This window comes from Neofelis nebulosa, chromosome 3 (assembly GCF_028018385.1).
Source record: "Neofelis nebulosa isolate mNeoNeb1 chromosome 3, mNeoNeb1.pri, whole genome shotgun sequence".
Classification (NCBI taxonomy): Eukaryota; Metazoa; Chordata; class Mammalia; order Carnivora; family Felidae; genus Neofelis; species Neofelis nebulosa.
This window is the reverse complement of record NC_080784.1, coordinates 126,862,798-126,886,848: the sequence shown is the minus strand read 5'-3', so window position 1 is coordinate 126,886,848 and position 24,051 is coordinate 126,862,798. Positions and strand designations below refer to the sequence as shown.

The window sequence follows — 24,051 nt, the reverse complement described above, 5'->3', positions numbered from 1 at the left end:
AAATATCTTCATTTCCCTGTTTATCATCACTGTTGAAAGAGATCTGGAAGACCTGCTGTATATGGTGACTGCTTCACAGTGTCCCACTTCCTCTATTGTTCCCTACTACTTTCAAGCTGAAAATAAAGTCCATAGGTTAGAATTCACGGTTTTCCCCAATCTTTTTCAAGTTCATGATTCTCCTTTATTCACCTTCTGCTTCAGACTAGCCTAATCATTGCTTCTCCCAAGTCCTGTCCTTTTCACACCACTATCCCATTAGAGGGACTCTGTCTAGAATATTCTCCATTCTCAAAATACCACATCATCCTTAAAAATTCCGTAAAACTGTCATGCCCTATTATCATCTAATTGACCCTCCTTTCTTAGTTCTCAGAAGAACATATAACACAGTGTTTAAGAAGATGCTAGGTCAGACTGCCCACACTCTTAACCAAGCTGGGCTAGATCTTAGATGACTTAAGCAAGTACATCAACAAGTTTAGGGTCTCAGATTTATCATAAACGTAATTCCAAAATCTATCTCAAAAAATAATTGGCATGTAGTAAAGACTCAATAAATATTAACTATTATCATTGTTTAGTATTTTTATTACAGACTCCTTTGTGACAGGCCTAATTGCCTAACCAACTAAAACAGAAACTACTTGAAAGCAATAACTTTTTTGGTATTAGTGGGTTCAGTTTTTCCCCTCACAACATCTAGTGCAGTATTAAGCACCCTTTAGCTACTGATAGCTAAATTGTATGCAAAGAGTATGTTAGAAATAATGTTACATACTTCAAAAATTACTTTAATTTTGGAGCTCTAAAACAATAAACAAGGAAAATATGATTCATTTCCAAATTTCAAAAAAATTACTTCGTGTACATATGGTAGCAACTCAGAGCCTGACAAGTAATCTAACAACTTTAAGAACAATAAAAGTAAAAAATCTAGAGGTTAAGTCCAAGAGTTATTTTTGTAGTAAGGAAAGGAATGAGGCTCACTGATGCTCTTTCTAATTAAATACAATACGAAATAGAAGCAGAGGTGTTATTTTGTTATAGGAGACAGTATTCTGATTATTGATTGACAATATTATTTTAATTGAAATCCTCGAAGAATCAAATTAATAGAAGAGTTGAATAAAGTGACTAGATATAAGATAAATACCCCGCAATGGTTGCCCATGTACCACCAATAACCAATTAGAAAATATAACAGGAGAAAAAAAAGAAAGTATCTAGTATGCATCAGAAGTTATTGTAATCTGCTGAAGTTATGGTGTTCTATTTCTATAATAAACATAGAAATTTATAAAATCTATCATGAGAATATTTTATTTTATTAATATAAAATAATGGTGATTTTCTTAAAAAAATGGGGAGATTGAGTAAATATTGATCATTGAGATTGGAAGTAATAGCTGACTGTGTAACTTTAGCACTTTCTCCATGGTTCAAAGTGTAATTCTCCAACAAGCTCAGAGTGATTCTATATATGATGAGGATAGTCAATTTTGTTTAAAATAATTACAAATTCAAACTTTAATTCAATATATCTGCACACATTATTAAAAATACACATTTTTGAATACCATTACTTCCTTACATGTATTCACCTCAATATATCTGTAGTATTAGTAATGGACTCTTTTCCTTCACAAAAACAAAACAATCTTTTGAGCTGTTATTTGTCTGTGATGTCCAACCCCACCTTCTATACTTTCTGTGATCTTGGGGCTGAGTCACCACAAAGTCTTCTTCCTGGGCTCCCTTTTGAGTTGACTTCCAGCTGGAAGGGGAGGAGAATACACTGCAAATTGAGGGTGGAAAGAGGGGAGAAAAAAGTCACTTTCTTTGTATTCTAGCTTTTGTCAGTGGCTCTTTTGCAGCAAAGGACAACTGTGACTCAAACCTCCAACTGTTTTTTGGCACTTCTAGCCATGACCACCCAGACATACAAGAACCAACCAGCTTTGTCCACATTGGTAACTCAAGCACCAGTTGCAAAAAAAAAAAACTAGTTTTTTTTGTATTTAACATTTTTTAATGTTTATTTATTTATTTTGAGAGGGAGAGAGAAGGGGAGAGTGGGGGTGGGGAGAAAGAGAGAATGCAAGGGGGGAAGGGGCAGAGAGAGAGAGGGGGAAAAAGAGAATCCCAGGGAGGCTCCACTCAGTGCAGAGCCTGACATGGGGCTCAATCTTTCAACTGTGAAATCCTGACCGGAGCCAAAATCAAGAATTGGAGGCTTAACCAACTGAAGCACCCAGGCACCCCACACATCACTTAATTTTTTAAACTCGTGTCTCAAAAAAATTACAAACTACTTTAGTAAATTTGTTTTTGAGATCCCTTGGATGATCAGAATAGATCTGCTGAAATGCCAAGAATCTATTATATTCCAATAGAAGTTTCAATTATGAGTGCTCTTTCCTTGCACTTTTGTGACATTAATTTAACAGATTAAACTAATATTCCTAATAGATTTTTATATTGTCAGACAAAAGTAACTCAGTTAATAACTTGTAACGTACATCTAGAAATATATATCTAGCAAGGTTTTAAAAGGTAAATGCCTCTGAATTATGTGCAAAAGTTAAGAAACAGTGAATAATCACATAATACAATTATTTACATATTTGTAACTAAGGGATAAAGTTAGGAATTTGCACAGAATTTCAGTTATATGTCAACTTTGCTTTTCAAGACCTGAACTCATTTTGTATTTTGCCTAAGACTAGAGAGACCTTATCAATCTTTTTCACATTCGTTCTTTCCCTTACTAATTTACCTCAAACCCTTATCCTCCCAATGTATCCTTTCTCTGTTTATGGGATTTTGATAATGATACATGTTTCAAAATAAACGATTTTATGTTGTACTTCCCTTATTTATATACAAAATATGTAATTGTTCCTCCATCCATGAAAATACTTTTACTAAAATAAAACTGTATTATGATGTTTGTGCCTTTGATTAAGGGAGATAATAGGAGTTTACATAACTCAAAAGAGTAGATAATACCCCAAACCACGTACATGTTTGTCTGCAGGTAAATTTTCTATTTGTATTAATATATGAATATGTTTGTTGTTCTGCTAATACAAAATTTTTCAAAAATAAAAAGAATAAAAATAACATTCTGAAAAGCCAATTTAGAAGGAACTGGAAAGTTATTTTGCCTAACTCATTTTTATCTTCCATTTCACAATGCAGATGGAGAAATTATGTTGTATTTTTAACCTGAAGACTCACATTAGCATTTGCATTTTTCCTGCATTTCCTTGGGGAGTAGAGAGCTTACTGGGGAGCAAGACAAAAATGGGAGAAAAAGAAAAAGAGTCTCTTCAGTTCCTCTGTTTTAGTGCCTGCTAGGATGGACCCTCACTTAGAATGAAACTAATATGAATCTTTAAGGAAAAACAAAAACTTTTCTTTGTCTCTGAGAGTTTAAATTTTGCTTGGAATTCTGCATTGAAAATGGATTATCTGTTCATATATAATTTGAAAATAGCTGTAATTTCAATCTTGATTCACTTCAGATTGATCAAAGCCAACTGGGGTAAAAATATAACTGAGAACAGTGTTGATAGTAATAATAAATAGGATTGTTTGTCCTCACTACATCGAAATGTTGAAGCATAATATGATTTTTGGGGGTCTGTAATATTACTTCTTATCTGTGTTTCGAGCTTATGAATGTTCCCAAATGAATAGCCTATTATTAAGTACACAAACGGGACCATTCCATTTGACCCCTGAGGTGATCAGTCCGAGCCTCAAGTGGGAGAGTTCATTACATGGAGGTTGGCATGAATAATGATGAATGCTATTAGTCATCATAAAATTTTTCAACAGCCCTCAAAATTCTAGCCACAGCATTTGATTCAGCGACCTCCAAAGACAATTAACCTCACAGACTAACTGTGTACTATGTAATGAAAGATTTTTTTCCATTTATTCTATATTAATATACCATTAAGTTCATATACACTAGATGACAATATATACATAGCAGAAACTTAAACTATTCAGTATTTTCTGGATACAAAACCTTGATGGAATATAAAACAACACCATTGTCTCCTAAAATATCTTTTAATAAAAATATTATTTTATTACCTATGGGAGATATGACCAGGTTTCTGTAGCTTCCAAAAGAGATCTTACATTGACATAATACTTATGTTATTCCAAGATTCCATTTGGTGATTTACAGCCTGACCTAAAGTTAAGAGTTATAATTTTCGTAATATGTGAACGATATTTTTGCAAATAGGACATGATAGTGTAGACTATATTTGGTAATTCTTCAGTCCCTTCATATTTCCCTGATCCATTGATGTTGGACTTCACCATATGACTTGCTTTTCTAAAGAAAACAGAACTAGAAATTGGGCATTTTCACTTCTAGCTGGTCACCTCGGGATAAATTTCAATACTTTTTTTCTGGAAACAATAGGTTAGAAAATGATATCATTGATGCATGAATTGTACTTAAAGTATTTAACAGTTATGAGAGAGGAAATTAAATAAGTAGTGAGAGCAAAAACAAGGTATATCTACTTTCTGTTAGACATTTTTGGTAGATTGGATTTTTTTTTCCAAGTTAATCCTCTGATGTTTTTTTAGAAATTTCTGTTTATCTGATTAGAGTAATAGGTCATTCCCCAAATTCCTTGCAGTTAAAAACAGCAACAGCAACAACAACAGCACTGACTTTTTCTTCCCCTTCAAATGACTGGCTCCTTTTCCTTCTTCAGACCTCAGCTTAAATACTACATTACTTTATTACTTCTGCAAATACTCAATCTAAGGTAGGAACCCCACACTAATATTTCTAATCTCTCTTCTTTTTTCTTAAGAAGATTCACCAATATTTTAATTTATGTGTTTCTCTATTAACTTTTTGCTTAAATCCCATCTGTTCTTCTAGACAATGTACTCATTAAGTGCTGGCTATTAACAAGTCAGCACTTAGGGCCTAGACTAGTACCTGGTATCTCTTAGGTACTAATTAAATACTTCTGGCTATTAAATACTAAATTTTCTGAACATTAGTTAAATATTTCTAAATCCGTATATGAGGTGTGAGTTTGTGCTGTGGGCAGGAAGGAATCGGTGGCAGGATCTGAAAGGTCTCTCCTCAGGAGTACAGATGACACTACAGTCACTCTTACAAAGAGGCCCAATCTTGTTCTCTAATAACCTACACAGGTCATGTCTATTCTCCTTTACACTTTGTAACAAGCCTCAAAAAGCCCCAAATCAGCTTTTCCATAGCAGATAGGGAGACAGACATTCTTCATATTTTATAGACTTCCTTTCAGAGGACTGCAACTTCCTCCCAGCTTGGGGCCCGTTTTAAACAGAGGTATTCTAACAGAGTAACTGGGGAACAGAAGGGACAAGGGCAGCCACTGTGCAGATGGTTAGCCATAGGAAGCCATCCCACTTTTAGCCACTCCTTCATGTTGAATGGCAGGGGGTGCAGTCTGAACGCTTTCTGTGTCCATCCAATTCACCATCACTTGATTATTATTAATATTATACCACAGCGTATTACAGAAGCTCGTTTCTTAAAATCTTTGATCTAATCTAAGAGTATAATTTACTTCTTTTGTCTAGAGACCACTATACGAGGCCTTAAAAGTATACTATCAGTAGCTGCTTCCGCCTTCTGCAGCTATTTTTGTTTTTAAATGAGAAAATAGCACTAGTCTACCTTATATAATTCACTCTCAGATATAACCAATAAAATGATTGCCAGTTACTTTTCAAGGGTTAAGAAGGATGCAAAATATGTACAATAACAACAATAATTTCCTTGGAGAGCAACCAGTTTCATCATACAAAAAAGTGGTTTATTAATTAAAAATATGCAAAATATAATTATTATGTACCAAACTAAAGCAGTAGAAACTGATATTAGTAGATTTTAAATTAACATTATCAGTTTAAGTCCTTTTGGTACAGATAAAAATTCCTTTTTGTCAACACTTTACAACTCACAACAAAGTAGTTTTGGTTCTTTTTTTTTTTTTTTTTCTTTTCTTTTTTTTAAGTCTTGTTGTTGCTCTTTCCATAGATACGTAATGGAATTATTCTATATCTTGCTTTTGAAGACATTACCACTGGTGGAGTTAATTATGCTAACTCTCAAATTACTATCTGGTTTCTCTTGAGATGAGGCTTACAGGGATATAGGAAAAAGAGAGACTTACTATATTTACTAGTCAAAGCCTGCAAGAGAAAAGAAAATGAGACTATAACAATGGCTATTTCTGCCTTCCAGGCACACCTCTTTCACTCCATCCAACTTTCATGACCTTTCACTGACACTGCTGGTTTGAAATGGCCGCTCTGTTAGTAATCCATTCTTCTGCTCTTGTATTAAATGGTGTTATTCTCAAGGAGCATCTTGTGAGCCTTCACCCCATGACATTCTCTGCCTCCACTGGATGCCCTTGGATGGCCCTTAGTTTATTTCCCCACCTTGCATTAGACTGATAAAGCATTTGCTTTATGTTCCCAAATGAGATTGTCAGATCCTTTACATCCCTTACATCATATAACATAGTGCTTTGCATATAATACATACTCAATAAATGCTTTTAAATCAAATTGAATGTTGTTCACTGCTTCACATTTGTCACAAAATGAAGACTTTATGGTGGCAATTATTACTCACTCAAACTTTATGATAAGAAAGTATTTAGAAGATTAAGACATGATTTCTTATGGACCTTCTCTCCTTTTTACTTCTGTAGGCAAAAACGTTCTTTTACCTCTACCATTTTTTTTTTCCATTGGGATTTCTTAATGTAGGTACCAAACTCCACACTATACCTATACAAATTGATGTTTAATTGAAATACGAAAGTTCTTTTGAAAGAAACAACTCTCGAGAGAAAAGTCTTGGGCTGGCCAGCAACACTGCTTTCTCCTCGTAGCTGCTGCCTTTAAGTAGATGTTTATCGTAAGTGAGGGTTATTTATATATTCATAACGGGCTAAAAATAGCCTTGCATTTTTCCATCTTTCATCTGTGTCAAAAGGGAGTCACACAGACTTTTGAAATCCTTCTTCAGAAAATCGATTTTGAGAAGATTATTCTAATGTGCCATTTTTACGGCATATTTGCCCTACATTTTTATCAAATAGGGATGAGACCATGATCTATCAGTGACCACAAATTTTGTGCTACCCTGAAGGCTAATGCTGCTCTTTAAAGTCAAGGTCTGTACAGTGATTGGAAGATACAATTCTAAACAACAAGGCAACACTTCCTAGCTTTGTAATCAGATTACAAACCTCCCCCACCCCCCGCTCATTCCCCAAATGTGGGGACCAATTTGGAGTGGTTTAATTTGTGTCTTAATAATTGTTCCAGGTCAGTTCAGCTAGGAAGCAGACTCTGAAAGGGAGGTCAGCAAGCAGAAGGTTATTGAGGAGCTTCCTCAAGATTAGTACCTGTCAAGGGAGTGGGGAAAGCCGATTTGGGCAGAGGGAGACATTGAACCGTGGTGCAGTCACAACAAAGGCCTAAATCTTCTATGCCAAAGGGAGCTCTGGAGCTGGGATGCCTCTGCAGCAGCATCACAAGTTGGTACAAGGAATTCAGGCCTTTATTCCCCTGTGCTGATTAGTCACTGGTCTCTGGCTGTCCCTAGAAAGGGAGCATAAACCTGGGCAAAATGACTCTCTTCAGGCCAGGGCTGAGGACTGTTAGCTATTAATACTCCCAGTAGTTGGGGGAATGAGTGTTTCAGTCCGAAAGGAAGAGAACTGTGTGGTATACTGCAGACTTAGGACAATTGCTTATAAAGGGAAAAATTATAAAAGAATATATTACCATATATTTATGTAATTATTTATATAATTATACCTTCTTCCAATTATGAGAAAATTCTGGGATTAGAGAGAAACTCTGAAAGTCATCAGTGATCAATTATCTTTATTATTAAACCAAAAGTATCAGAATAGAGAATCATAGTCATTGGTTTTTCCAGATGCATGAATTTAAATGGAAACAACAGATTAATAACCATAGGACCAATGTATGATCTATTCTATATTTTTATCAGTGTTCTAATTGGTCACATGATTATTAATCTTGGATTTGGAACTAATGATTTCTTCTATTTACGGAATGATACTATTTAGAAAAGTTTGTCAGAAAGTTGTATATGAATTCACTGAGTCCAAGATAATTTATATCCTCCTAACTAGCATTTGAAGATGAAAATATTGACAAGTTTTTAAAATGCCAAGTATAGATAGATATTTGTTGCCTAAAAGCTGCTGGGAGGATAGATGAGTGAGGGTGTGGGGGTGGTGAAGAGCTATTAAACTGAGCAAAATTATGTGTATATACACATATCTGTATATAAGCAGATATGTATGTGTGTGTGTGTAAAACTGGAAAGAATTTCTTTAAAATGTTCATTATGGTAACAAAAAAAAAAACCTCTCTGGCTAAAGACAACTTGATAATTTTTCTTGTCTATATTTCTTTCATACAAAATTATATATACATGTATGTGAACTCTATCTATCTATCTATCTATCTCTCCACCAAATAGATAGAATCAAATGTTTTCCTTGGTTCACATTACATAGGAAAGCAAGCAAAGACTCAAATTATTTTTCTTTTCTCTTAGCTTGTGTATGTTGGAACATGAGGTAGAAGGAACTCTGAACAGTTCTGTCAGCTGGAGCCATGGGAAAAAAAATAAATTCCTTACTAAAGGTAATAAAGGCCACAATGTTGTTTTTTTTTTCTATTCTAAAAAAAATTTTTTTGAATGTTTGTTTATTTTTGGGAAAGATAGAGAGAATGCAGGGGAGGGTCAGAGAGACAGACAGAGGATCCAAAGCCAGCTCCACACTGACAGCAGAGAGGCTGATGCTGGGCTCAAACTCACCAACTGTGAGATCATGACCTGAGCCGAAATCGGACGCTTAACTGACTGAGCCACCCAGGCACCCTCACAATGTACCCCACGACGTTTTCTTTTTAATTGTCTTCACATTTTCTCTTGTAGAAGATGCTTAAATGACAAAGATGAGTGACTGGATGAGCTATTAAAATAACCTTATCTCCTCTCTAACTGCAATGAATAGTCATTTGGTTTCAGGATTTTGCTGGTATTGGATTTACAAGGAATGGTTTCAGTTTTTAATTTTTCCATTTGACACAATATTTTTCCTTATTTACATTCTTTGAACTTCAGTTCAAATGTCTGTTTTTATTTACTCAGTTCAAAACTGTGAATTTTTTTTATGTGATTTTGCCTTTACTTATATAATCATCAAAACATTTACCCTAAGAGATGTGTTCAAGAACAGAATCTCCAAATATTTCAGAAATAGGTGAAGTTTCCATTTTCACTTTTTTCATACATTTTGTTACTTGTCACCTAAGGAATTGCTGAAAGGTGCCGTTGAATCTCCTGTTTTCCTCTCACTCTGCGCTCCTTTACTGCTTTCGCTGATAACACTTTACAGATTGGCTTTTTAGATAGCGGGATACAGTCAACACTGATGCTCTTTCTGATCGATCAGACCAGTTTCCTTTGTTGCTCACTGGCGACAGGGTTAGTGATTTTGCTCACATCACTGTCAGACACAATATTATTGAAGTTTTTAAAAATGTATTTTCAACTATTTTTTAGACCAATTTAGAGACTGAGGGAAAGCTATGAATGTGCAATCATTTTGCAAAACTTCCTGCCGAAAACGATTAGACGTTGAGGTGAGGTTTTCTTTCCCATTGCTTCAGGAAGTTACTTGACAATTCTGATGAATTTGTTTACAGAAGGTGGTTGTAAAGCAGAAAGGTAGATGTCTCCTGGTAAATAAAGAAGATCATTTCGTGCTGAGACCCGAAACTTGAGATTTACCACTATCTGGGTTCCAGTCCTCAGCCTTTCAGGCCTAAGAACTCACCTTGTCTGTTTCCTAAATTTGATTAGATGCTGAGATCCTTAGATTTGCCAAGCTCACAGGAGATTTACTGTATATCATGAATGTATGTGTCTTAATTACAGTGAGAATATTACCAAGTGGAAAAAACTACTCCTGTCCGTTCAACATGAGGACTTTCTCCCTACAGCCTGTCAAATGTCAGAAGATTACTGGGTGGTCATAGAATCAGAATTATGTAGGATACAAATTTAGAATTTTCAATGGTATCAGGTTAAGATAGCTTATCAGTTTATGTCCCCAAAGGCATATCCTTACCAATATAATTCTGACTTTGATGTTCCTGGTAAACATTTCCTTTCTCTTGCATGGCATTTAAAAGAAGACTATGTTTTTCTTCTATGACTCTTCATTTTCTATTCTTCCATTAAACATAAGTACTTTCTGTAGTAGATATATGGTTTTGCTCGAGATATTAAAGCCTTCATTAAGATACAGTCACCTTTTGGCCCTAATACATTATGTGTTCATTGGTAGTTTAAGTGTTAAAGGACAATATTCTATTCCAAATCCCAAGCATGGCCTTATTTTGTTTCCCCATGAAACACTATGCTGCCTAATAATGCCAATTATTTTGAACTTACCAGTTTGACCATAGTTTTTTCAACCCTGTATACACATAGGAATCACTTGGGAGAAATTTTAAAAATATAGATACTTGAGACTCATGCCATTCCAACAGAATTCAAATCTCAAACTGAAATGGAAAAGTACACTAAAAACATCTCCACAAGTTATTGTGAGAAGCCAACATGGTTTAAAACCACTAGTTTATACCCTTGACTCAACCACCAAGGTGTATGACTTTTTGCAAGGACGAGAGGAAATCAGGTACAGTATCCAGCCACCTGCTCCATCTGATATATTTCTCTCCTGACCTGAGCTACTTTCACTTGGGTGAGTCCAGAGTTAAGCACCATCATTGCGTTCCTTCTCTATTATGCACTGAATCATTGCATCATCGGTGCTGAAGGGTGCTGACTATGGAGATAGTTTGAAATGCTAACAAGAGCTTTTATCATGAGCTGACATGTTACTTGGTCATTGGGTTTACAGCAGGATTGAGGAGAAGTTGATTTAGGGTAGTTAGGGAGGGCTTTCTTTTGGCATCCTAACACACTAATGAACCATTACAGGAGGGCCCCAGGAAGCTGACTGGGAAAAGGACTGTAGTATACAGGTGTATTGGCAGTGCCCCCGGATCAGTGCCTGGAAGCGGCCTGCTCAGGGAGACTGGAGCTGTAAAGCAGATTCATGCAGGCCTTTGCCTGTCCCATGGGACGTCTGAAGCAGTCATAACCCTTCACGGTGTCCCCAGGTAGGATGGGGGCTGGGCATTGGGCCTTAAGATGCAGCACATCCTTGGGTAAACCTTGCTCCAAGTTAGGCAATTCCTTTGGGGGGCGGGGAGGATGGCAGTTTATGCTTTTTGGCCAGCAGCATTGAGAGCAGTAGGGAGAAATAGATCCCTAATTTCCAATGGGGACCTGCATGGTGTGTTCAGAGATCACCGTCTGATAGAGTAGAGGGGCTGAGCAGCAGAATTAACTCAGTTGAAAAAAAACATTGTAAGGCCACTAAATCGGAATCTCTCAAGCTGAAGCCCAGATGACTGAATTAAATAAAAATCTCCACAAGTAACTCTTTCGATTATCCAGGTTCAGGAATCACTGATTCAAAGGGCATAAATTACTCTCACAGATTTTCAGAAATAACTGTGCTTTTCTTCCTTGGCTATTCTATAATCTCGCACAGTATACAACACTCTTTAATGGAAGAACAGAGGATGAATGCAAAAATCACATTATGAATAGCTCTGGATTCAGTGAAAGGGCACCCAAGAATTTTAAGTGTATTCCATATTGTGTAAGAACAAAAGGACTAAGAACAATAGGAAGCCCACTAAACTGCAATTGCATTTAGAAGAAATTAAAGGTTACGTTTAGACTATTACAGAGTAGACATAAAACTATGTTAATCTATAAAATCTTTAGGGAGATATACCATAAGCTACCTGGACAAGCAGGTAACATAAATAAAGTCAATTTATGATTTTGCAGTTCAGGAGCTCCTTTACTAAGGAAATAGCATGCTATCTGTAGAATTTCAGTTCTAATACTTGGGTATAGACATGTAGCAGAGATTCACACATTAAAAACATGTATAACAGGATATTTTGTCTGGATTTGTGGCCTGTTGCTCTGAATCTATTGCTAGGGGGACTTATTGTTATGCCTTGCTCCAAATATTTGTCAGTATTTGATATTTACTGCTGTATGTTTTGGGGGTGTGCCTGTCATCTCCAAATACTTGCTTGCCTCCATAAGTTTGTGTCTTCTCTCTCCTTATTCTTGAATCCTTCCACATTGAGTTTCAGTGATGTTGATGAGGGAGCATAAGGCAAGCTGACACTCCTGCCCTCCTCACCCCCCACCCCCCACCCCAGGTGGGATATGTGTGACATTCCTTAGGCACTCCTGCCTGCTCAAGAACAAAGGAAAGGGGAAAACAAAAACCTCTATAGACTCCATTTCCAAGAGCCCCCAAACCACCCTCTTCTTCAGAGTGATGTGGAAAACAAAGGCAAGAAGGAAATGGCAGGTAAAATTAAATTTCCTTATAACCTGCAACCCATTGACAAATACTTGAGGCAAATACAGAGTAAAACATTTCTCCAGGTACCCCCTACTGTACTAATACTACCTTAGCTTGGCAAAAGCTAGGCCTCCATTATCTTCTGAGTCCTCTTTATCAAAAGAAAGTCTTTCTGGAGGCCCCCCCTTTTGCCTTTACCTCCCCCAACACTATAGTATGTAACCAGTCCCTTTTCACAACCCCAGTGCAGGTCTTTCTGCCTATGGGTCCTGCCTCTGTGCTTTAATTAAAATCACCTTCTTTGCACCAAAGATGGCTCAAGAATTCTTTCTTGGCCATCGGCTCCAGGCCCTACCACCATTCCAAAACCCCATCAATATGGTAAGGAGTTTGATGGACTGGGGTAAATCTGGTTGAGACACTATTGCTGGATAGAACAGGATTCCCCTCTTTTTAGAAACAATATGCAGCTTGTGAGTGGTGTAGATTTGATTGAAACCTGACTGTTGGATTAAACACCTGCGCTCTGTTTTTTTAGACACAGCATGCAACTGGTAGGTATTCATCTTTGCCCTGAAATCAGTGAGGTTTGCAAATGGAGGTAATGTGTGAATGTTTATCAATTTAGAAAAGCTGGACACTTGCACAGCGATAACACTGTGCAAAAACAGGCCCTGCCTGTTTTTCGGTGGAATACCCATGACCAAGCATTAACAGAGAAGGAAGTAATATTTCTTCCTCAACTTTGTGGAACGTTTCTTACCCGGACCAGGAAGGAATTGGAGAGATTCTAGTCGCTGTAACAAAATTGACGCTGGGTTTCCAGCTTCTTTGGGTGATAGGGGATTTAGTAGAGCCTGACTCCTCCAGTGACAGTTTAATGCAGTATTTTGATGCAGCTGAAATGAGTAGGAGGTTTTGTGGCAAACAGAATTGGATCAAATCAAGGGAACTAGTGAGTTCTGAGTTCGACCTTGAGAGGCACCTCTGAGTTCCCATGAGAGAAGCTACTGGCGGTGAAAGGGAGGACAGATTCTTTGAGGAATACTCACTAGGGAGCTTTGGTGCCATCAAGAGAAGACAATCTTTTGAAAAGACAGAATTTCTGTTTGTTAATTAACCACTGCTATGTAGGATATTGATAAAAGCGACCTCATTTCTAGGAGCAGAGCGATAAAGACTGTCCATAGTATTTCTATGAAGAATCACTATGTTTAGAAAAGATGCCAAAATGCTCTTTAGAAAAGGCAATTGATGCAGGGATTGACTGCATCACAGAATACAGGATACGCAAACATTCTCTTTCAGTTTGAAAACTCTCCTAAGAAATTATTTTACCATGTTTCTAAGGGCCACAGTGTAATTAATATGAAACATAATTAAGCAAATTATTCCAATGGTTAGGAACTTTTATTTAAATTGGTGACTTTAGGTCACAAGCAAGAAAATATAAGTATACAGTTATTCTCCTTTAAATAGCTACAGCAACTGTGTTGTTTCATTAAAGCCAGTATTTTAAATAAAAAAAAAATACAACAGTTGTTTTAGGCCTCATTGTCTATGGCCGGGCATGGATGGGGTGTTCTATTGTCTTAAATGTATGACCTGCCAACTGAACTCTTTGGGTCCACCTGACACTTCAAAGAACAAAGTTCACACAGAAAGTTCTTCCCTTGAGACTTCTAGGAAGATCAGAGCCTGAGGATAGAGAGCCATTCATGCACAGAAACATCAACTTCTCCATTCTAGGAGAAGCACCCACCTACTGTCAGTTTTGAAGAGACTGCTGCATTCTCTGGGAAAATACGGTCCACTGGGTCCAATTCCCAGCTGGCCACAGCTTTGCAGTTCTCTTTCTCCTGCAGTAACCAAAGAGAGAGGCTTTTTGCCAAAAAATATGCAGTTTTATTCCCAACGTCTTCTTCCTAAAATAATATTAATCGTATATTCACTGGCATTCTTAAGGTATTATCACAGGAAAAAGGTACGCACTTGCCAAAAGAAGTGAGATGATTCAGCGGTTCTCATTGTGTGTGTGTGTGTGTGTGTGTGTGTGTGCGCGTGTGTGACTGTGTGAAAGAAGGAGAGAGGGAGAGTTAGAGAGAGAGGGGAAGAGAATATGTGTATGCCTTGAAAGTGCTCAGAATTTTTTATTTGAGAAAATCACTTGAATAGTATTGTTTTATTTATTTACTTTTTATTTATTTATTTTTGAGAGAGATAGAGAAAGGGAGGGAGAGACAGAATCCCAAGTAGGTTCCATGCTGTCAGCACAGAGCCCAACGCAGGGCTCAAACTCACAAACCATGAGGTCATGACTTGAGCCCGAATCAAGAGTCAGACGTTTAACCAGTTAAGCCACCCAGGTGTCCCTGAAAATGCCCATTTTATATGTGATATACAATGAAGTGCATTTGACCACTCTTCCTGTCTTTGTACCTAGTGTGGCCTATACCTTTGACATGAGGTAAGCTCAGGTGACCTCCTTTGTGTCCCATTTAGTAAAAAGTTTCCCCTAAAATGCTCAGGGAGTTTTGTAGGTTTTTTTGAGGGGGTTGATATTTGTTTTTGTTTTTTACAATATAAAGGCCCCGTGTGTAGATGCTAGAGAATTTTCTGAAAAAAATTTGGCTCTCATGATAATAAGATTCTGTCCTGGCATCTCCATCATTCTGGGGTAGGTTGGTATGAGTTTTTTCACTGAACTATTATTCATTAGTACTTATCAAGACCAACAAAATGTGAACTGATATTGAGGTAGTACGATTTCACAGGACACCGTGAGGCTTGTCCTACTGATGAAAAAGCTGTGCCGTAGTGCTATATGTTATCTTTCCTTTTGATCTAATGGGATGTTCCTGACTGAGTCAATCCCTTGAATTAGACAACAACTTCCAGGCCTTCGTGTTTAGAGTATCATCATTCCAATCCACATATATTAACTGAGAATGAAGGAAGATCCTGAAGTTTTATTTCAGGTTTCCAACAGGTAGTACTGATTATATACATTCTTAGCTAATTTTAAATTGCTAGTTTAAAAGTCACAGGGTGGCTGAGATACAGGACAGCTAAATCACTGTGAGTAACTGTGAGCATCAGGAGCGTGCACTAAGCATTTATTGTGGCAATCATCATTTGTAACACATACACTCAGGAGCAGGTGGTTGTCCAATGGTTAAACACGAATGCTTAAAGAGGTAGAGAAAATGAGTTTACAAACAAGTTCAAAGAATGTACTAGTTGCTGAGTGAGAGGAGATGAGAGACATTCAAGAGACAAAAGTAGTAACTGCCTGAGTTTTTGGTGAATTTCTGGGTCCTGATTCTCGTTCCTACTATGCCCTGGTAGATTTTACTCTGTGATAATGCTCTATCTTGGCAATTAATCTTTGTATTAGTTTGGAGCTAGTTTGAATTATTTCCTGTTACTCCATGCTAAAAAAAGAAAGGTGAGACTATAGCATATGCTGAATAAATACAGAAAGGCAGTATGGCTTAGTGGTGACAGAATTGTGACAAAAGAAAACGCAAAGGATCTGGCAAGTGATAAGATATAAAAGAGAGGATTGATACCTGTGGTAAAGATTCTGTCTAGAGAGAGCTGACTCTAGAGGTAGTGACCTGTCACTTTTTCTCAAGATCATCCTATTCCAATATGTTTTTTTTCTTTCTTTCAAATCTAAAAGCACAACAACTAATGAAAAAACAAAGACCAAAATAAACAATAACATAATATATAAAGCCTTTGTAATCTTAAAATATTTGTCTCTTTCTATGCATTTGATGAGAAAAGTGATCCCCTCCCCCCGTTTTTATCTTTTGCTTTCTGAGTACAGGGTAATGTTTTTAGGCATTAGAATGGAGGCTATGCAATGCTTTCTTTACAAAAGAATTTTTTTACTTTTTTAACGCACATCAATTTAGCCCTATACAATGCAGTTCAAAATGGGGTGTTTCTACTTCAGTGAAGGTGTCGGGAAGACAGTGAGTATAAGGGACTTAGTTGTAAATAGCCTCAGACACAGCAAGTCATTGCTGAAGGACAGTGTATGCATTTACGTAGGATGGAAAGGACCATTAGTCACATAGCCATCTTTTCAGTCACCAAGAGAACAATCCCCATTAGTAACATCATTTTTGAATAATAAGAAAAAAATATATGTATGTCCTTGGAAATTCAATAGATGGTGAACCTTACACCTGAAAAATTTGCAGGCACCTGGGAAAGTTAATTAACTCTTTTATACCTCACAATTTTATAAAATATCTTTCTACATCCCTAGAGTAGTATATTAAGATAAATCTTGATGATCGCAAAACAGAAATTTGGCCCCACAAGAGAAAGCTGAGAGAGAAAATATGTGAATATTACTTAACCCAGAGTCTGCACAAATAAGTTGCTGATGACAAATAAATAAGAAATGTTTTCCCAACCCATTTGAGTTGATGTCTGTAGTGTAAGATGCACCAAGCCCTGCATCAAGATAGCGAGGCCCGAGCCTGGTCTGGATCACCCATACCTGCACAGCTTCAACTCACCAAGTGCTGACCGTGGTGCATTTGAAGTTCGTGATGCTCATTTTTCTTTTATGCACACAGGGAATCCTCTAATGTTGTCCCCATTGAACCTAGTTCAAGCTCAGCCAAGAAATGTGGAAGAATTTACATCCCTAAGGACAATGTTTAAATGGGAGAGGGAGCCAGTGGAGAAAGTCTACTGTCCTTCAGGTGAACAATTAACCTAGGTGCTCTGCATGCTTCCCCAGCCAGGTGGTCCTGGCAGCTTTCAAACCAGTGAATGCCTCCTCACACTGGCTTCTCCTTCCTTATTTCACCTTCCTTGTTTCCTCATTTCAAGTAAAGTAATCGTACCCAAGTCCTTGTCATTGGGTCTGTTTTTATGGCATCCTAAGTTAAGACAATAGGTCACTGTAAATTAAAAGGTTAAAAAAATAATTCAGGAATACTAGGATGAAATACTTTTACTTTATTTTACCTATAAAAATGGGTATATATCATTTTATACTCTGTGTTTATGAAAAGTTATACCTGAATTAAGTTTTGTAAAACATATCTGTCATCAGGAATTTTCTTGATTTCTGAAAATGAGTTTCTTCTATCACTTTATCTTTAAATTTCTATTATTCTTTTTTTTTAAAATTTTTTTTAACGTTTATTTATTTTTGAGACAGAGAGAGACAGAGCATGAACAGGGGAGGGGCAGAGAGAGAGGGAGACACAGAATCTGAAACCGGCTCCAGGCTCTGAGCAGTCAGCACAGAGCCTGACGCGGGGCTTGAACTCACGGACCGCGAGATCATGACCTGAGCTGAAGTCGGCCGCTTAACCGACCGAGCCACCCAGGCGCCCCAAAATTTCTATTATTCTTATGTAGTTAATAATTTATATAAATCAATGCATCCTTTATTAAATACACTAAATGGAAGAAATTTGTTTTGTTTCAAAACAAGAATAATTCCCTTCTCAATTTGTAAGTGCTAATTTTGCTATAATAAATTACTTAATGTGGGAAGCCACAATTATTCTACAAATATTGTGTAGAGTGAACATTTTAATTTTCATCTTGAAATAGATCCCTCTTAATTTCTTAAGGAATATGTGAACTTTAAAAGAACAAAATGGGATTACTGTTCATGAATTAATTTTACTACTATTAAGTTTCTGTTATTACAGAGCTTATAAAACTGCCTAGCATACATTTTATGAGCTTCAATTGGTAGCATAAAATAAATTAATTTTAAGAAAAAATCTACTTAAATCAGACTCTGAAAACATGACAGTATTGAGAAAATATAAAAAACACTTTAAAAAAGGTTATATACTTGTTAAAGATAATTTTTTAAAAAGAATAAAAAAAATAATTTAAAATGGAGAATGCTAGTGTAGCAGATTATAAATTTTTCAATTATTTATTCTTAAAAATATTCTCAGTTTGAATAACATCCTGGGAAACAGTCACACTGAACATAAAATATTTTCTCTATATGTAGAAATTTAAATTTAAAGAAAGACTTGAGTTATTGAGAGACATAGGAATCTATTATTTTGGAAATTTCTCCCATTTCACTTTGGAAGTTTTTCATAGTGTTCTGAAACTTTTACTTAGAATCATTATTATCAACAAACATATTTATAATGTGCCAATAAATAATGGAAAATGTAATTGTATATATATATTTTTAGAAATAATGTATGTTTATACATCCAAAGTGATTATTAGCTAAAAATAAAATGATTGTAAATGTCAGCTAGAAGTAGGCAATTACTGATGAGGGACTCCCAACTTAGGAGATATTAATATTTTAAAGTAACATGTATTCCTTACTCCTATTTTTAATTTACTCCAACTTTAAATCTTAGGTTTCATGCTTAGTCTTTGTCAGCCTATGACACAGTTAAAAAATGCAGACTCCCTTTTGATTAACAATCTATACTTAGAGAATTTAATTATTTTTCTTATTTGATCAATTGGTCAACCACATATGACTTCTGGCAACATGGGATAGATTTTTTTGTATTTCTACACCTATGCTATCTAGACACATTCACCTAAATTAAGTGTAAGGATGTTTTATCAAAAGTGGTTGTAAAAAATAAAAATGCATCTACGTGGTAGGAAACAATTAACTCAACCATTCACAAAGTCTTTTAAGTTATTTGAGTTTTAAAAGAAATAATAACTTACTATTTATCTATAATTTTCAATAGAAAACGTGTGGTATATTTATCTTAATTTTCATCTTTCTTTCCTATATATGATATAACATCTTGAAATTATTATTCAGAGGATGTTGCATTGATATCACGTGGAGAGTGGATGTCAGCTAAACTCTTTCTTCGTGGGGATATAAGAGGGAAGATTATTCATTTTGTAACAAAAATCGCCAAAATTTCAGAAAGCAAAGTTACTTCTAGAGTCAAATGAGATCAAATTCAGGGTAGGGAGGGAGGAGGGCTCCACCTCCAGTACACATAGTAAGAGGATGCATTATTAGGAGGGAATTCAAATGAAGTTCTAAAACTCATTAAAGAGGCCTGCATTTTCTTTACACAATGTGTCAGTGTTTTTGAATAATTTCAGTGACGAAATGCATTCTTCCATTCCTAAAAATCTTTTAAAAAATGTTTTATTTATTTACTTAGAGAGAGAGAGAGAGAGAGAACAAGCGGGGGAGGAGCAGAAAGAGAGGGAGGTAGACACAGAATCCCAAGCAGGCTCCAGGCTCCAAGCCATCAGCGCAGCAGCAAAACATACTGAACAATGGCACTGAAGATGGGCGGTCAAAAGGCAGGGTTGCAATATTCTAAGACTTTGGATTGTTATGAAATAGTTTAGTTGTAAGTAACTTTACACACTGTTAGATTTACCTGTTAAAATATGTACAGGTTAAACTAGGTCACACTTGTGAGCACACACAGAGAAATTAAATGTTTGAATTCCAAACGAGAAGTCAAAACAAATGGGAGTATTTATAAAATGAATCAGTACAGTAGTATCCTAGGTCAGCCATCTTCCATAGGTATTGTACTGGAAATTGGAAATTATGGTGCTATTGTCATTGTTTATTGTACTATGCTATTGGAATTTACTGCCAATTGGCCAGGGTTACAAATGTCCTGCAGTTTTACAGTGTACTGGACAATTCCATGTAATAAAGCATTGTCTAACCCAGAATGACAAGAGACTTTCCATTAAGAAACATTATACAGTTATATTATCTGGCTTTCCTTAGGGAAGCAAACATGACAAAAATTTGTTAATCTCGTCTGAGGCTTACATTGTTGTATGCCATTCTGCGTAACTTGATCTATTTTTTTGAAACATAATTTTTCATTAATCGTTTTAAGCTCACTGAAGTGTCTTGTTGAAATTTGTGTGGATAATAAATTACATAATAGAATCCACACTGGAATGAGCCCTTAATTACAGATTTCTATTCTATGTATTCTACCATACTGTTTCTTTCTTTTTCCACCAATTCCTAAATATTTTCTTCTGTGCTGAAATTTTGGACATAATTAGAGCACATATTTGAAAACTTTCTTAGCTTAACATTTTCACCTGCAGGTTAAATTAATAAGATCGTTTATTCTTACATACCAAGACTTTTTTCCTTCCTAAACATTTTTTCTTCTCCTTTTTACCTTCTTGAAATTCTAAATTTTGTAAAATCTTATAAGTCATATTGATTATCTAGTTTTCCCTATGTTCTACCATGTGACCCAGATCTAAAAATACATTTTATAAGCAAGGCAGTCTGCCAAGGGTTTACAGATACAGAGATACAGATCTTGTTTCTTTTTTTTTTTAATTTCATTTTTTATTTTTTAAAATTTACATCCAAATTAGTTAGCATATACAGCAACAATGATTTCAGGAGTAGATTCCTTAATGCCCCTTACCCATTTAGTCCATGCCCCCTCCAACAACCCCTCCAGTAACCTTCTGTTTGTTCTCCATATTTAAGGGCTTCTTATGTTTTGTCCCCCTCTCTGTTTTTATATTATTTTTGCTTCCCTTCCCTTACATTCATCTGTTCTGTGTCTTAAATTCCTCATATGAGTGAAGTCATATGATTTTTGTCTTTCTCTGACTAATTTAATTTAGCATAATACCCTCCAGTTCCATCCACGTAGTTGCAAATGGCAAGATTTCATCCTTTTTTGATTGCCGAGTAATACCCCATTGTGTGTGTGTGTGTGTATATATATATATATATATATATATATACCACATTTTCTTTATCCATTCATCCATCGATGGACATTTGGGCTTTTTTTCCATACTTTGGCTCTTGTTGATAGTTACAGATCTTATTTCTCAGCAAGATAGTTTAATATAATGGAAAGTTTGAAAGGGAGGTAAAGTTAATGCACTTGACTTTATTATGGAGTTTTAAAACAGCTCCTAAATACAATGTTTTAGGTAACGCATAAGAATGGGAGAATCTTGAAAGGAGGGAGAATTAAGTCATGGAAGATAGTCTATTGGAAGAAACAGTATCTTTTTAAAAAGTAGGAGAGTGCAAGGTATCCCATTTCAATGTTTTGTCCAGAATATTGTTGGGAAAGTGACTGTTTAACTACACTGTGGAGGGCTCTGGTTATCAGGAAAATGAGTATTAGTTCAGTAGGTAAGAGGAACAGATGAAAAGCTTTAACCTGTGTGTGGGGGTGGGAGGTGCAGAGGACATATTCAAACCTGCAATGTGGGGAGATTGACTTAAAAGTTTTATGTCAAAGATTGTCATGATCTGTGATTCATTGTGAATTCACTGATGGAAGCACTAACACATTACACACTGTTTCTTTTGTTTGTTTATGCCATAGATACTCGAAAGATGTTGAATGGAGGGACAAAGGAAGCCCTTTTTTGCCAAACATTTACTGACTACCTACACTAAGCAGAGGATTTGCTGAGTTTTAGAAATACAGTCAAATGGAACTACCCATTCATTTTACTGACTCCCCTCTCTCTGCTTTCAGTCTTGCTTGATGACAGATGTGTCCCATGGAATTCAAGTTGGTGCCAAATGGAAGACCCTTCTGAAGCCAAACCATTTTTGTGACTATCTTGTTACCTGTTGTCTTCCACCTATTGTTAGGTGGTCTCTTTTAGCCTATAACTAAAGAGCCTTGAGATCATCCTTCTTTGCTCAGGCCCAGCCTGCTACCAAATGTGCTCTAACTACTTACCTAGGTAAGTACATCTCCTTCCCCAACTCCATCATTTGTGTGACAGGAATTCACTTATATTTGTGAAGTAAACATAAACATCATTTATAATATTATTAAGTGCTTAGGCTTTAGAAACTTCCTAGGAAAACTTTTTTTTTTAATCAAGATGGTTTATATATATATATCTATATATGTATATATGTAAATTTATGGTCTACTACATACAATATACATAACATACAATATATAATTAATCTATTATATATATAGAACAAAAATAGTAAGAAGGCTATATTTATCAAGCCCACCTAGCATTGCTGAACAGAAAACCCATTTGTCTGATATCTGTTCACTTCAAGCAGTTCTGATGTTGTGACTTTAAATTTGTGAACTGCTAATTGATTTTTGGTAGAATGCTTCTTTCTAGAAAATAAAAGACAGAGATCCAAAGTACTGCCTTTCCTCTCATACTTCAGAAATTTTCAGCATTATTAGGTGGAAAGGTGACTTTACTATTGTTTTTTTTATTACTAGTGTGTGTTTTCTTCCCTATCGTCGCTTCTGGACAAATTTGACAAAGGACCAGAAAACAAGTTGTCTCTAGAGATATAAACCCAAGAGGAGCCCTGTGACATATTTCAAAATAAGTGTGATGTGAATTAAAAAAAAAAAAAGAAATAGAAAAATATAAAAAAAGTTAAAACATTCCTTCCTGACTTGGCCCATTCCTCTGCTTGATTGGTCAGGAATGATGATGTGATTCATCATCTTCAATTCAGCTGTTGGGATTAAAACTTCCAGAAATGCTGGCAGGATGAAGAGGATGCTTCTCCTTTGTCTTCTCTTAAACTCGGTCATGGCTAATTTAGTTGTGGTGGAAGGTTTGAACATGAAATTCTAAGGCAACATTCCTTTATACAAATTGTACTGTTTTTTTTTTCTTCCAGATGTCAAAACTGATAAAATAAACCATCATCAATTGACAATGATAAAATTATGAAGAAGCATTACACATGTAACATAAAATCATGCTTGCTCCAAAATAGCTGACTTCCTCAGGAAGACTGTTTTTGATTAGAACAAAGAAAATACACCAGGACTTTGCCATTTAGAAACAACCATCATGTTTTCTTCCTCTTCCCCCACTCCCTCCTCCTCCTCCCTCCTTCTTCCTACCCCCACCCTTTTTTATAGAGGAGATGATTATATCATGTATGTACTGCTGTTATGATCTGAAATATTAAATCTCCAACTTCCAAATTTTCTTTTAGTTTACTATCCCCTGAGCTTGAATTTATGTCTTTGATCAGTATGAAAACGCCTGCTGTCATCCTGGGCAACATCAGTTTTAGCCTGGAGGCTCCTGTATCAACTTTTCAAGGACATTTGAATTTCAAGCTCTAGCTATCCAAAATGGGTGGAACACAGGGTAACCTACAGGTGAAAGATACCGCACAGAAAGTATTACAAGGCTTTTCTGGGAGATGTAAAAAGACTCAAATAATGAAGAGGGTAGCATGGTTCTTGGATGGCAAGACAAAGTCTCATAAAGAAATTTGTTTTTCTAAAATGAATTATGGAGTGAAATAAGCTTTCTTCATAATTTAACAAAATTGTTCTTTTTTTAAAGTTTTTTTTAACGTTTATTTTACTTTTGAGACAGAAAGAGACAGAGAGAGACAGAGCATGAATGGGGGAGGGTCAGAGAGAGAGAGGGAGACACAGAATCTGAAACAGGCTCCAGGCTCTGAGCTGTCAGCACAGAGCCCGACGCGGGGCTCGAA

The 24,051-nt window shown here is 36.0% G+C and overlaps 1 long non-coding RNA gene across 2 annotated transcripts; it reads left to right on the top strand.

Moving 5' to 3' along the window:
• Positions 1 to 4,694: 4,694 nt before the first annotated feature.
• On the top strand, positions 4,695 to 23,797 carry LOC131506166 (uncharacterized). Of its 2 annotated transcripts, none has more exons than XR_009258769.1 (3): positions 4,695 to 4,805; positions 22,076 to 22,289; positions 23,215 to 23,797. It is a non-coding gene; the product is annotated as an uncharacterized LOC131506166 (long non-coding RNA). The 2 variants fall into 2 exon arrangements; XR_009258768.1 differs by lacking the exon at positions 4,695 to 4,805 and adding an exon at positions 8,661 to 8,739.
• Positions 23,798 to 24,051: the final 254 nt, after the last annotated feature.